This window comes from Vicia villosa, linkage group LG5 (genome assembly GCF_029867415.1).
Source record: "Vicia villosa cultivar HV-30 ecotype Madison, WI linkage group LG5, Vvil1.0, whole genome shotgun sequence".
Taxonomy (NCBI): domain Eukaryota; kingdom Viridiplantae; phylum Streptophyta; class Magnoliopsida; order Fabales; family Fabaceae; genus Vicia; species Vicia villosa.
Window position 1 is genome coordinate 6,383,807 of NC_081184.1, and position 14,327 is coordinate 6,398,133.

The 14,327-nt window shown below is 33.2% G+C and overlaps 1 non-coding gene across 1 annotated transcript; it reads left to right on the top strand.

Moving 5' to 3' along the window:
- Positions 1 to 349: 349 nt before the first annotated feature.
- Positions 350 to 492, top strand: LOC131608516 (small nucleolar RNA snoR135). Its single transcript, XR_009285771.1, has one exon. It is a non-coding gene; the product is annotated as a small nucleolar RNA snoR135 (small nucleolar RNA).
- The last annotated feature ends 13,835 nt before the right edge of the window (positions 493 to 14,327 follow it).

Here is a 14,327-nt window from a genome sequence, read left to right on the forward strand (position 1 = left end):
CACATCAAACTATTTTTGCTACATCACTAATAATCATATGAGGCAACTTCTAAAATTTATCTTTCTTTTTTTTTTAATTCAAAATCGGAGTCACTATTTTTCAATTAATAAAATTTATATAAAAGAAATTTTACAATTTTTTTGGTATAGTATATCTAAACTAGTTTTAGCTTTTTTATTTTTTTTATTTAAATGTTATACTACTCTTTCATCATTTTCAACAAATAATACTTTTATGACAAGCCAACTGTTAATTTTTTATACAATTTTTACCATATATCTTCTTCTGTATTCGCTTTTTTGTTTGTTTTATTTTACTGTATATGTGAAATCTTAGTTGTTTGGATACTAAGCAGTGATAGTGTCTATCGGTGTTATTCTGTGTTTATTACATTCTTCCAAAAGTATTCTTTACTAAATTAAGTTGATAAAATGGACAGTTGTGTTTCATTTTATATGTTGAGAAACACATCAGTCCGTTTCCCTTCATTTTTCAATTTATTTATGTTTTTTAAAACAATTTTAGATGAAAAAAATATAATATAATGCATATATCATTTTCTTATATATCAATAGTGTACCCCAAATTCAACTCACTACAATATTTTATTCTTAGTATAAGAAGTATTTTGAAAGATATGAATTTAAAACTCATTTTGAACTAAAAAATTTAACAACACAATAATAACTCCAACTAAATATACTTAGTTAGTTGAGTATATTTTTTAAAATTCATCATTTCTCAAAAGACAAAATCACGTATTGAGTTTCTATTTGAGGTCAAAAATTCAAATCCCAACAAATTCAAAAGTATATTATTTCAAATATCATTTTTGTAACATTAGAATAATAAAAATTTAAAATTTAATGGTCATATATCATCTATGTATAACAAATTTACTTTTTTGAGAGACAATTTAATTTATACATCAATAAAATCATATCAATTGATGTCTTTAAAGAGTCGTTTGGAGGACTTTAATGGGTGGACGGTAGGAAAGGATACAGTGGTTTGGATCGGAACTTCGGAGAGAGAATTCACGGTAGCTTCTTGTTATGAATTCTACGAGAAGTCTCAGATATTGTATGGCCCTCCGATTAACCATGTGGAAGCTTTCGTCCTTTTGTAGAAAATGGAAGTTTCGTTCAAGATAAAGGCATTTGGATGGAGACTCTTTCATAATAGACATCCAATGAAGGACCTTTTGGTGATTCGAGGTATGTCTTTTCCTTTGGAAGAATTAAAGTGTATTTTTTGTGGTCATAGTGCGGAAACAAGGGAACACTTCTTTTTTGGTTATTTGGTGGTGAGAAATATTTGGAGTGAAATTTCTTTTTGGGTGGGTAAAGGTTTTTTTTTTTGAAGAAGAGTGTTTATCAAATTTTATGGATTGGCATTTTTTTCTTTCATAATAAATTGGTGTTTTATACAAAATTGGATATAGTTTGTGTAAGTATCAGATATGCCTAAGAGGGGGGTGAATTAGGTTTTCAAAAACAATCGGTTTTATGAGAATGCTTTTACTAACTTTTGGGTTAAGTGTTTGAAGGTTTTGGATAGCTCTTATCTTTTTCTTGGTAATGGTGATGAAAGCCGTAAAAGCGGAACGATAAAGAACACAATGATATATATTGTATCCCCTCACAATCCGAGAGTACTCCAGTCCCCTTTCAAACACGAAAGAGATTTCACTATAGCTAGAATGACTGTACAAGCCTATGCTTACTATCTAACCTATAGGGTGATCAAAGGTTCTTAACACCTTTAAGATCAAGCAACACTAATGTGAATGAAGAACAATCCTCTTCAAACACAACACTTACTTCCAACAATCCTAGATAGTAAGGAAAAAAATATCTTTGAATGATACAAGAGTTTATGAAGATGAATAATATATCAATCTTGGATTGATCTTCCCTTTCAAGCAATTGTCAATGATAGTATAGTGCTCAATGTTTATGATCAATGATATGAATTTTTTCTGGACATGTATGAAACACTAATGCAGAAAAAATATCAATGTGAAAGTTTGAATATCAAAGAGCACTTGGTGTGAAATTTGAGAGAATAAATGTATATAATTGCAAAATGAAAGAGGTAAGTATGAAATTTGAAAGTGAGGGTATATATAATGCCATAACACCCCTAGGAATGAGTATGATTTAATGAACAAGTGCAATGTTTGAGTGAAATAAATTCTGATCCGTATGCATCAAAACAAAATGAACAAGTGCTACTGTTTCAGTCGTAACGGGTTACGAAAATGCCCGTAGCCAGTTACGCTATACCGTTGTAGAAGAAAATTTTGAAAATGCGTTTTCGTAACCGGTTACACCAAGAACCGTAACCGGTTACGCTGGAAAGAAAAAGAATTCCAGAAGAAAAAGGAAGTCTGGCTGCGTGATCGTAACCGGTTACGTCTATAACTGTAACCGGTTACACTGAAGGAAGGCACAAAAAAATTGTTTCTTAAGACTTCTAAAATGCCAAGATTTTTTAGAGAAAGGACATAGTGACTTTATGCAATAATGTATGTATTTTGAGCACTATTTTATCAAGATAATAATATGTTTATACCTTAACTCCAAAAGTCTTCAAAAGTTGTTTTAAGAGACTTGATGCTATATTGAGACTTGGATTGAATGCTCTTTGAATCTTTTTCCCATCCTTTCTTGATAGTTAGATATCCATGTTGGATATCCATGTTGTCTTCATCAAAACCATTTGATTGAGAAGCTTGTTTCTACAGTTTGGTTTGCTACAACTTGGTGTCTTTGGTTGGTTAGAAATGGTGTTTGTTTTCACAAAGAGGCGTGGAATGTGAACAACACCGTTTGGAATATAAAGTTGTTGGTTTGGAGATAGTAGAATTGCAGGAAAATTACTCATCCCAATTATTCTTTTTACGAGTTTTGCATGGATCTGTTGTACTATCTCTCGTAAAGTAATTGGTTTGTAATTTTTCTTTTGCAGGGGTTTTTCCGTTTCTCTTTTGTAATAAGGTTGGAGAACCCTTAGTTCTCCCTATATGATATCTTGATTTTTAAAGAGAAAACAAACAAACAAACAAACAAACAAAATATTAAACACATTCGCATAACGCGTGTGTCATATTCTAGTTAGATTTTAATTCTACTAAAACTTGCCTATAATCTCTATTAAGACCAAATTTCATACTAAAATATGGGGAAAATACCTTTTTTCGTCCCTTAACTTTGACTCGGGGTCCATTATGGTCCCTTAACTTTTAAAAAGTTCAAATCAATCCCTTAAGTCTTAAAAATGGAGCACGTTTGTCGTTCTGTTTGTCTCCGTTAGTGAGAGTTCAGAATAAGAGTATATGTGGCATGGTTGATGTGTTACGTGGCCACCATGTACGATCCATATGCAAACCCATGAACACCCAGCCACCCTCACTCTCCTTTCAAACCCCCATTAGAGTTACTATCTCCATAAAAGCACACACTGCAACTTCAAACAACATTGTGACGATATCCTCACCATATCCAATTTGTCTTTTATGTTTGTGTCCCTGTCCTTTCCTTTGGTTTTATTTCTCTTTTTCTTTCTTTCTCAATGACACAAACACATCCTTGTTCTTCAAAACTTTCCTTTGGTTACGTTTTCACCGCGTTTTGCTTCTTCAGGTTATTATTAATGATAATACTTATCATCATATTCACACTGTAAACTATATTTTGTTAATGTTTCAAATTTAACATTTCAAATTTACAAGTTGAAAGGAAAAATTAGGCTCAGACTGAAATTGAAAAAGAAAAAGTTGTTAACAAATCGGAAAGAAAATGTATGAATAAATTGGAAACCCATTGTTTCCGTTTCCGTTGGCATCTTCCCCATTTTCTTATATATCAATAGTGTACCCCAAATTCAACTCACTACAATATTTTATTCTTAGTATAAGAAGTATTTTGAAAGATATGAATTTAAAACTCATTTTGAAATAAAAAATTTAACAACACAATAATAACTCCAACTAAATGTACTTAGTTAGTTGAGTATATTTTTTAAAATTCATCATTTCTCAAAAGACAAAATCACGTATTCAGTTTCTATTTGAGGTCAAAAATTCAAATCCCAACAAATTCAAAAGTATATTATTTCAAATATCATTTTTGTAACATTAGAATAATAAAAATTTAAAATTTAATGGTCATATATCATCTATGTATAACAAATTTACTTTTTTGAGAGACAATTTAATTTATACACCAATAAAATCATATCAATTGATGTCTTTAAAGAGTCGTTTGGAGGACTTTAATGGGTGGACGGTAGGAAAGGATACAGTGGTTTGGATCGGAACTTCGGAGAGAGAATTCACAGTAGCTTCTTGTTATGAATTCTACGAGAAGTCTCAGATATTGTATGGCCCTCCGATTAACCATGTGGAAGCTTTCGTCCTTTTGTAGAAAACGGAAGTTTCGTTCAAGATAAAGGCATTTGGATGGAGACTCTTTCATAATAGACATCCAATGAAGGACCTTTTGGTGATTCGAGGTATGTCTTTTCCTTTGGAAGAATTAAAGTGTATTTTTTGTGGTCATAGTGCGCAAACAAGGGAACACTTCTTTTTTGGTTATTTGGTGCTGAGAAATATTTGGAGTGAAATTTCTTTTTGGGTGGGTAAAGGTTTTTTTTTTTTTGAAGAAGAGTGTTTATCAAATTTTATGGATTGGCATTTTTTTTTCTTTCATAATAAATTGGTGTTTTATACAAAATTGGATATAGTTTGTGTAAGTATCAGATATGCCTAAGAGGGGGGTGAATTAGGTTTTCAAAAACAATCGGTTTTATGAGAATGCTTTTACTAACTTTTGGGTTAAGTGTTTGAAGGTTTTGGATGGCTCTTATCTTTTTCTTGGTAATGGTGATGAAAGCGGTAAAAGCGGAACGATAAAGAACACAATGATATATATTGTATCCCCTCACAATCCGAGAGTACTCCAGTCCCCTTTCAAACACGAAAGAGATTTCACTATAGCTAGAATGACTGTACAAGCCTATGCTTACTATCTAACCTATAGGGTGATCAAAGGTTCTTAACACCTTTAAGATCAAGCAACACTAATGTGAATGAAGAACAATCCTCTTCAAACACAACACTTACTTCCAACAATCCTAGATAGTAAGGAAAAAAAATATCTTTGAATGATACAAGAGTTTATGAAGATGAATAATATATCAATCTTTGATTGATCTTCCCTTTCAAGCAATTGTCAATGATAGTATAGTGCTCAATGTTTATGATCAATGATATGAATTTTTTCTGGACATGTATGGAACACTAATGCAGAAAAAATATCAATGTGAAAGTTTGAATATCAAAGAGCACTTGGTGTGAAATTTGAGAGAATAAATGTATATAATTGCAAAATGAAATAGGTAAGTATGAAATTTGAAAGTGAGGGTATATATAATGCCATAACACCCCTAGGAATGAGTATGATTTAATGAACAAGTGCAATGTTTGAGTGAAATAAATTCTGATCCGTATGCATCAAAACAAAATGAACAGGTGCTACTGTTTCAGTCGTAACGGGTTACGAAAATGCCCGTAGCCAGTTACGCTATACCGTTGTAGAAGAAAATTTTGAAAATGCGTTTTCGTAACCGGTTACACCAAGAACCGTAACCGGTTACGCTGGAAAGAAAAAGAATTCCAGAAGAAAAAGGAAGTCTGGCTGCGTGATCGTAACCGGTTACGCCTATAACTGTAACCGGTTACACTGAAGGAAGACACAAAAAAATTGTTTCTTAAGACTTCTAAAATGCCAAGATTTTTTAGAGAAAGGACATAGTGACTTTATGCAATAATGTATGTATTTTGAGCACTATTTTATCAAGATAATAATATGTTTATACCTTAACTCCAAAAGTCTTCAAAAGTTGTTTTAAGAGACTTGATGCTATATTGAGACTTGGATTGAATGCTCTTTGAATCTTTTTCCCATCCTTTCTTGATAGTTAGATATCCATGTTGGATATCCATGTTGTCTTCATCAAAACCATTTGATTGAGAAGCTTGTTTCTACAGTTTGGTTTGCTATAACTTGGTGTCTTTGGTTGGTTAGAAATGGTGTTTGTTTTCACAAAGAGGCGTGGAATGTGAACAACACCGTTTGGAATATAAAGTTGTTGGTTTGGAGATAGTAGAATTGCAGGAAAATTACTCATCCCAATTATTCTTTTTACGAGTTTTGCATGGATTTGTTGTACTATCTCTCGTAAAGTAATTGGTTTGTAATTTTTCTTTTGCAGGGGTTTTTCCGTTTCTCTTTTGTAATAAGGTTGGAGAACCCTTAGTTCTCCCTATATGATATCTTGATTTTTAAAGAGAAAACAAACAAACAAACAAACAAACAAAATATTAAACACATTCGCATAACGCGTGTGTCATATTCTAGTTAGATTTTAATTCTACTAAAACTTGCCTATAATCTCTATTAAGACCAAATTTCATACTAAAATATGGGGAAACTACCTTTTTTCGTCCCTTAACTTTGACTCGGGGTCCATTATGGTCCCTTAACTTTTAAAAAGTTCAAATCAATCCCTTAAGTCTTAAAAATGGAGCACGTTTGTCCTTCCGTTTGTCTCCGTTAGTGAGAGTTCAGAATAAGAGTATATGTGGCATGGTTGATGTGTTACGTGGCCACCATGTACGATCCTTATGCAAACCCATGAACACCCAGCCACCCTCACTCTCCTTTCAAACCACCATTAGAGTTACTATCTCCATAAAAGCACACACTGCAACTTCAAACAACACTGTGACGATATCCTCATCATATCCAATTTGTCTTTTATGTTTGTGTCCCTGTCCTTTCCTTTGGTTTTATTTCTCTTTTTCTTTCTTTCTCAATGACACAAACACATCCTTGTTCTTCAAAACTTTCCTTTGGTTACGTTTTCACCGCGTTTTGCTTCTTCAGGTTATTATTAATGATAATACTTATCATCATATTCACACTGTAAACTATATTTTGTTAATGTTTCAAATTTAACATTTCAAATTTACAAGTTGAAAGGAAAAATTAGGCTTAGACTGAAATTGAAAAAGAAAAAGTTGTGAACAAATCGGAAAGAAAATGTATGAACAAATTGGAAACCCATTGTTTCCGTTTCCGTTGGCATCTTCCCCATTTTCTTATATATCAATAGTGTGCCCCAAATTCAACTCACTACAATATTTTATTCTTAGTATAAGAAGTATTTTGAAAGATATGAATTTAAAACTCATTTTGAACTAAAAAATTTAACAACACAATAATAACTCCAACTAAATATACTTAGTTAGTTGAGTATATTTTTTAAAATTCATCATTTCTCAAAAGACAAAATCACGTATTCAGTTTCTATTTGAGGTCAAAAATTCAAATCCCAACAAATTCAAAAGTATATTATTTCAAATATCATTTTTGTAACATTAGAATAATAAAAATTTAAAATTTAATGGTCATATATCATCTATGTATAACAAATTTACTTTTTTGAGAGACAATTTAATTTATACACCAATAAAATTATATCAATTGATGTCTTTAAAGAGTCGTTTGGAGGACTTTAATGGGTGGACGGTAGGAAAGGATACAGTGGTTTGGATCGGAACTTCGGAGAGAGAATTCACGGTAGCTTCTTGTTATGAATTCTACGAGAAGTCTCAGATATTGTATGGCCCTCCGATTAACCATGTGGAAGCTTTCGTCCTTTTGTAGAAAATGGAAGTTTCGTTCAAGATAAAGGCATTTGGATGGAGACTCTTTCATAATAGACATCCAATGAAGGACCTTTTGGTGATTCGAGGTATGTCTTTTCCTTTGGAAGAATTAAAGTGTATTTTTTGTGGTCATAGTGCGGAAACAAGGGAGCACTTCTTTTTTGGTTATTTGGTGGTGAGAAATATTTGGAGTGAAATTTCTTTTTGGGTGGGTAAAGGTTTTTTTTTTGAAGAAGAGTGTTTATCAAATTTTATGGATTGGCATTTTTTTTTCTTTCATAATAAATTGGTGTTTTATACAAAATTGGATATAGTTTGTGTAAGTATCAAATATGCCTAAGAGGGGGTGAATTAGGTTTTCAAAAACAATCGGTTTTATGAGAATGCTTTTACTAACTTTTGGGTTAAGTGTTTGAAGGTTTTGGATGGCTCTTATCTTTTTCTTGGTAATGGTGATGAAAGCGGTAAAAGCGGAACGATAAAGAACACAATGATATATATTGTATCCCCTCACAATCCGAGAGTACTCCAGTCCCCTTTCAAACACGAAAGAGATTTCACTATAGCTAGAATGACTGTACAAGCCTATGCTTACTATCTAACCTATAGGGTGATCAAAGGTTCTTAACACCTTTAAGATCAAGCAACACTAATGTGAATGAAGAACAATCCTCTTCAAACACAACACTTACTTCCAACAATCCTAGATAGTAAGGAAAAAAATATCTTTGAATGATACAAGAGTTTATGAAGATGAATAATATATCAATCTTGGATTGATCTTCCCTTTCAAGCAATTGTCAATGATAGTATAGTGCTCAATGTTTATGATCAATGATATGAATTTTTCTGGACATGTATGGAACACTAACGCAGAAAAAATATCAATGTGAAAGTTTGAATATCAAAGAGCACTTGGTGTGAAATTTGAGAGAATAAATGTATATAATTGCAAAATGAAAGAGGTAAGTATGAAATTTGAAAGTGAGGGTATATATAATGCCATAACACCCCTAGGAATGAGTATGATTTAATGAACAAGTGCAATGTTTGAGTGAAATAAATTCTGATCCGTATGCATCAAAACAAAATGAACAAGTGCTACTGTTTCAGTCGTAACGGGTTACGAAAATGCCCGAAGCCAGTTACGCTATACCGTTGTAGAAGAAAATTTTGAAAATGCGTTTTCGTAACCGGTTACACCAAGAACCGTAACCGGTTACGCTGGAAAGAAAAAGAATTCCAGAAGAAAAAGGAAGTCTGGCTGCGCGATCGTAACCGGTTACGCCTATAACTGTAACCGGTTACACTGAAGGAAGACACAAAAAAATTGTTTCTTAAGACTTCTAAAATGCCAAGATTTTTTAGAGAAAGGACATAGTGACTTTATGCAATAATGTATGTATTTTGAGCACTATTTTATCAAGATAATAATATGTTTATACCTTAACTCCAAAAGTCTTCAAAAGTTGTTTTAAGAGACTTGATGCTATATTGAGACTTGGATTGAATGCTCTTTGAATCTTTTTCCCATCCTTTCTTGATAGTTAGATATCCATGTTGGATATCCATGTTGTCTTCATCAAAACCATTTGATTGAGAAGCTTGTTTCTACAGTTTGGTTTGTGTAGCAACCTGCCTAAAAATTTATACTTAGAGAGTCGCCACCTATTCTACCAAGGCGAATAGGAAACCTATGCAATTAAGAGATCAGGGTAAGATACTATATTCAGGTCGAGGGAAGGTGTTAGGCACCCTCAACCCTTTCCTAAAGGCTAACATTCAAAGATAAAGGTTTATGGCAAGGTTTATAAAGAAAGATGACAAACAGCTAATAGGGTTAAAGACGTCATTAAGATTTGGAGGAAGGGGACTCGCCTTGTTGCCAAGTGCCTACGTATCTCCTTGAGGAGAATCAGAGTCAACGTAGTTCGGACTACGGGTTGTACGCCCTTAAGGTTTGAAATTTGATTTGAAGGTTTGAAGATTTGAAGGCTTTGAATAGCCTATCGTAGATAAACATCTGTATTTTTGAATTTGAAGTTTGAATGGATTTTAGAATTATTTTAGGGTTTGGGCGTACAACCCTGATTTGGCACAATTAACCGCAATGATCAATGGGTTTGATCACCATAGTCAAAAGATTAGGGGTTTTGTACCATTACCAATTCAAATCGATTGATTCGATTATCACTAATAGTGAATTATTGTGTTTTATTATTTTTTATGCATTTTGTTTTGTATTGTTACCTCTCATAACCGATTAACACGATTACAAATAATAACAAATCGAGTTTAGGACCAGGCAAGATTAATCATCACAATCAATAAGATGATTGCAACCATTTAATCGAATATAGTTTGAATTTTATTTTAATTAAATAAACATTTTAATTAAAATTATTATTGCCCATAGCGATTAATCGATTTAATCGGCACGAACAACAAATTGACATTTTAATATAAATATCATGTATTAATTTATTTTAGAAAAAATAATTATTAATACATAAATAAATATATTAAAAGAGATTAATTAAAACAAATTATTAATTAAAATTTATTTGTTTATTGAGATTAGTATTCAGTGTGGCAATTGGTATGGTACATGGTATGGATCCCAAGGCTGGGCACGTTAGATCTAGCCAAGTGGAGAACCAAGGGTGAGATCGGAGGGGTTCATGGTGAGGTGCAAGGCCTTGGGCGTATGGGATCACACAAGAAAATTCAGAAAAAATACATACGGGGCCAGGGATCGAACCCTGGACCCTTGGAACAATATACAAACGCGCGTGCCAACTCATCCACCACCATGGTGTGTTAACCAAACAACATACAATACATAAAAAAGACCACAACACATCTCATACAGCAAACGCGCGCGAAATTTGAATGGGCGAACCAGACGGGGACACATCATCATCTTCCCCACCAGACCTGGTTATTTTCTGAGTTTTAGCTAGGAAATAGCTACGAATTTGTTCGTAGCAACATGGACCTGCAGAATTTGCGAACAGCACCTGCATACATATAAATATGGCGCGACCCCTCTAATCCCTTCGTCCCCCCTATACGAACCCCATCATGCCTTCCTTTTAACCTAATTTTACCCTTATACAAAACCCCCAATTCAAAACCCTAAAACCCCCTTCGGCTTCCAATGGCAATGCACACATAAACCACGCAAACTTCAATCAAATCATCCAGAAACATTCATAGCAATCTTACAAACCATAACACACCAACAATTTGACATATGAACGCTTCCAACATGCCAATCGAACCAAAGTTGAGAAAGACTTACCTCGGCTTATAGGAGGTTATTCTGGGGGTTTTTATGACGCGTGATGATCCCAATTGATTCAGGAAACTCCCAGGAACGTATGGCTATCTTCAAACCTCCTTGGAATGCCTTGAATCCTCAAAACCGAATCTTGATTTTAGGTGGATTTTCTTGTTCGTGAGTATGGTTCTCTCTGCAGAATTTCCAACCCCTATTCGTGTGCACCCCTTCAACTACTTATAGTGAATGGATTAGGTCTAAAAGAAAGGTCCAAAACTTCTTCAATCCATTCTTGCCATTCTTGTCAAAATTGATTTGCTTCTTGAATTGAAACTTTCTTTTTTTGCCAAATATTGCATTAATCTTTTCTCAATTAGTGTACCACGAAATTATATTGCCAATTTATCATAAATATGATTGAAATTGGTAAATTGTGAATCTTTTAACAAAATATTTGATTTTTCCTTAATTAAATCATTAAAATGAAATAAAAAATTATATTAAATCAAATAATATATTAAATTTCGTGGCTTTTTGTTTTGGGCATGCTAGTGACTTGTGGTTCAAGATTTAATCATAATACCATAGGCCCATTTGCAAAGTTTCTCCATTTGAACCTTCTTTTTTCCACATCTTACCTCCAAAAATCACCCAACTTTGATCAATCATATCTCACTCAATTTTTGAGCTATGAAGGAGTTCTAATACTTTTTGGAAACCTCAAGAGGTCCTCTACGAGCCACTTTGGAACATATTTTTCATTTGGGGCTTTTATCTTGATCATATCCTCCTTGGGAAAAAACTGCTTTTGAAGGATGCCTGAAAAGGACCTATAATCTTTTGCACTGTATCTCTCAAATGAATCACTTCTAGCCCTGGCTTGTGAGAGGCAAAATTGTAGAGAATCCAATTTCCTTCAAAATAGGCTTTGAGTGGGGAATTTTTGATGTTCCATGTGAAAGTTATGCCCAGTCAAAGTTGGGTTGACTTTCTCCTAAGAAACCCTAATTTGAACCTTTGTGTATTTGTTCATCTCTGAGTTTCTATTAATGGAATCATGATCAATCTTTGATCAAATGATGGTTGTACTTCACATACTAGATGTTGACCAAAATTGGGAAGCTTTGACTATACTCTGGTGATGGTTGACTTTTTTAGGTCAAACCAGTTGACTATGGATCATCTGGACTTTGGAGTGAGTGATCTTTGGGATTTTTTGAGCAAAGCTTTGGCACTGAATCTTGAACCTTGAATCATTGTGAATGGAACATGGAGGGCAAATTTTGGGGTATGACAGTTTGCTACAACTTGGTGTCTTTGGTTGGTTAGAAATGGTGTTTGTTTTCACAAAGAGGCGTGGAATGTGAACAACACCGTTTGGAATATAAAGTTGTTGGTTTGGAGATAGTAGAATTGCAGGAAAATTACTCATCCCAATTATTCTTTTTACGAGTTTTGCATGGATCTGTTGTACTATCTCTCGTAAAGTAATTGGTTTGTAATTTTTCTTTTGCAGGGGTTTTTCCGTTTCTCTTTTGTAATAAGGTTGGAGAACCCTTAGTTCTCCCTATATGATATCTTGATTTTTAAAGAGAAAACAAACAAACAAACAAACAAACAAAATATTAAACACATTCGCATAACGCGTGTGTCATATTCTAGTTAGATTTTAATTCTACTAAAACTTGCCTATAATCTCTATTAAGACCAAATTTCATACTAAAATATGGGGAAAATACCTTTTTTCGTCCCTTAACTTTGACTCGGGGTCCATTATGGTCCCTTAACTTTTAAAAAGTTCAAATCAATCCCTTAAGTCTTAAAAATGGAGCACGTTTGTCCTTCCGTTTGTCTCTGTTAGTGAGAGTTCACAATAAGAGTATATGTGGCATGGTTGATGTGTTACGTGGCCACCATGTACGATTCATATGCAAACCCATGAACACCCAGCCACCCTCACTCTCCTTTCAAACCACCATTAGAGTTACTATCTCCATAAAAGCACACACTGCAACTTCAAACAACACTATGACGATATCCTCACCATATCCAATTTGTCTTTTATGTTTGTGTCCTTGTCCTTTCCTTTGGTTTTATTTCTCTTTTTCTTTCTTTCTCAATGACACAAACACATCCTTGTTCTTCAAAACTTTCCTTTGGTTACGTTTTCACCGCGTTTTGCTTCTTCAGGTTATTATTAATGATAATACTTATCATCATATTCACACTGTAAACTATATTTTGTTAATGTTTCAAATTTAACATTTCAAATTTACAAGTTGAAAGGAAAAATTAGGCTCAGACTGAAATTGAAAAAGAAAAAGTTGTGAACAAATCGGAAAGAAAATGTATGAACAAATTGGAAACCCATTGTTTCCGTTTCCGTTGGCATCTTCCCCAATTTCAATTTCAACTTCAAACTCCCTCCTTCTTTCTTTCCACCAAAACAGAACCATCAACGTTAGCATAGTCAGGGTGAGGAAGAAAGAAAAACTTAGAATGTTGTGATGTTTTCGAAAATTGAACAATTTGTCGTCGTTATTCCGGCGCCTCTTCAAGATAAACCAGATCTAACATTTAAGAAAGAAAAAGAACGAATTGGAAAAGAAGAAGTTGTGGAGAAATTGGAAACCCTTTGTGTGTTTGGGATTTTTCTGGGTTTGGAAATGTTGGTATTTTTGGATTTAAAAAAATGCAAAAAAAAGAATTTTTGGTATTTTTGGATTTAAAAAAATGAAAACAAAAAAGAAGGAGATAAACCATGTCATTTGCCACGTCTGCAGACCTAACGTCCGTTTGCAGTAAATAGACGTAAAGGACTTACGCGCACCGTTTTTAAGACTTAAGGGATTGAATTGAACTTTTTAAAAATTAAGGGATCATAATGGACCCCGAGACAAAGTTAAGGGACGAAAAATAATATTTTTCCTAAAACATGATTGGATGAGGTCCAACTAAATTTTTACTGTGCTCTGATACCATCTTAGAATTATGGTTCAACCTAACTGAATCATTTAAAATGAATACCTGATAGAAAAAGGCCCAATAGATCTTTGATAGACTATATTGAGATAATCTTTGACACATTAATTGACATGAAATATAGGTATTACATATTATATGCATGAAAGAAATAATTGTTATATATAATAAGATAAGACAAGTTCTTAACAATAAGAAATTAATATATAACAGTAATCTTCACTCATGTGCTAAAAATATGAATCAAAATAGTGCATTCGCAGCCTTATTGTTCTATAAAAACCCTTCACCATCACTTCAATTCACTCACACCCTCTCATTAT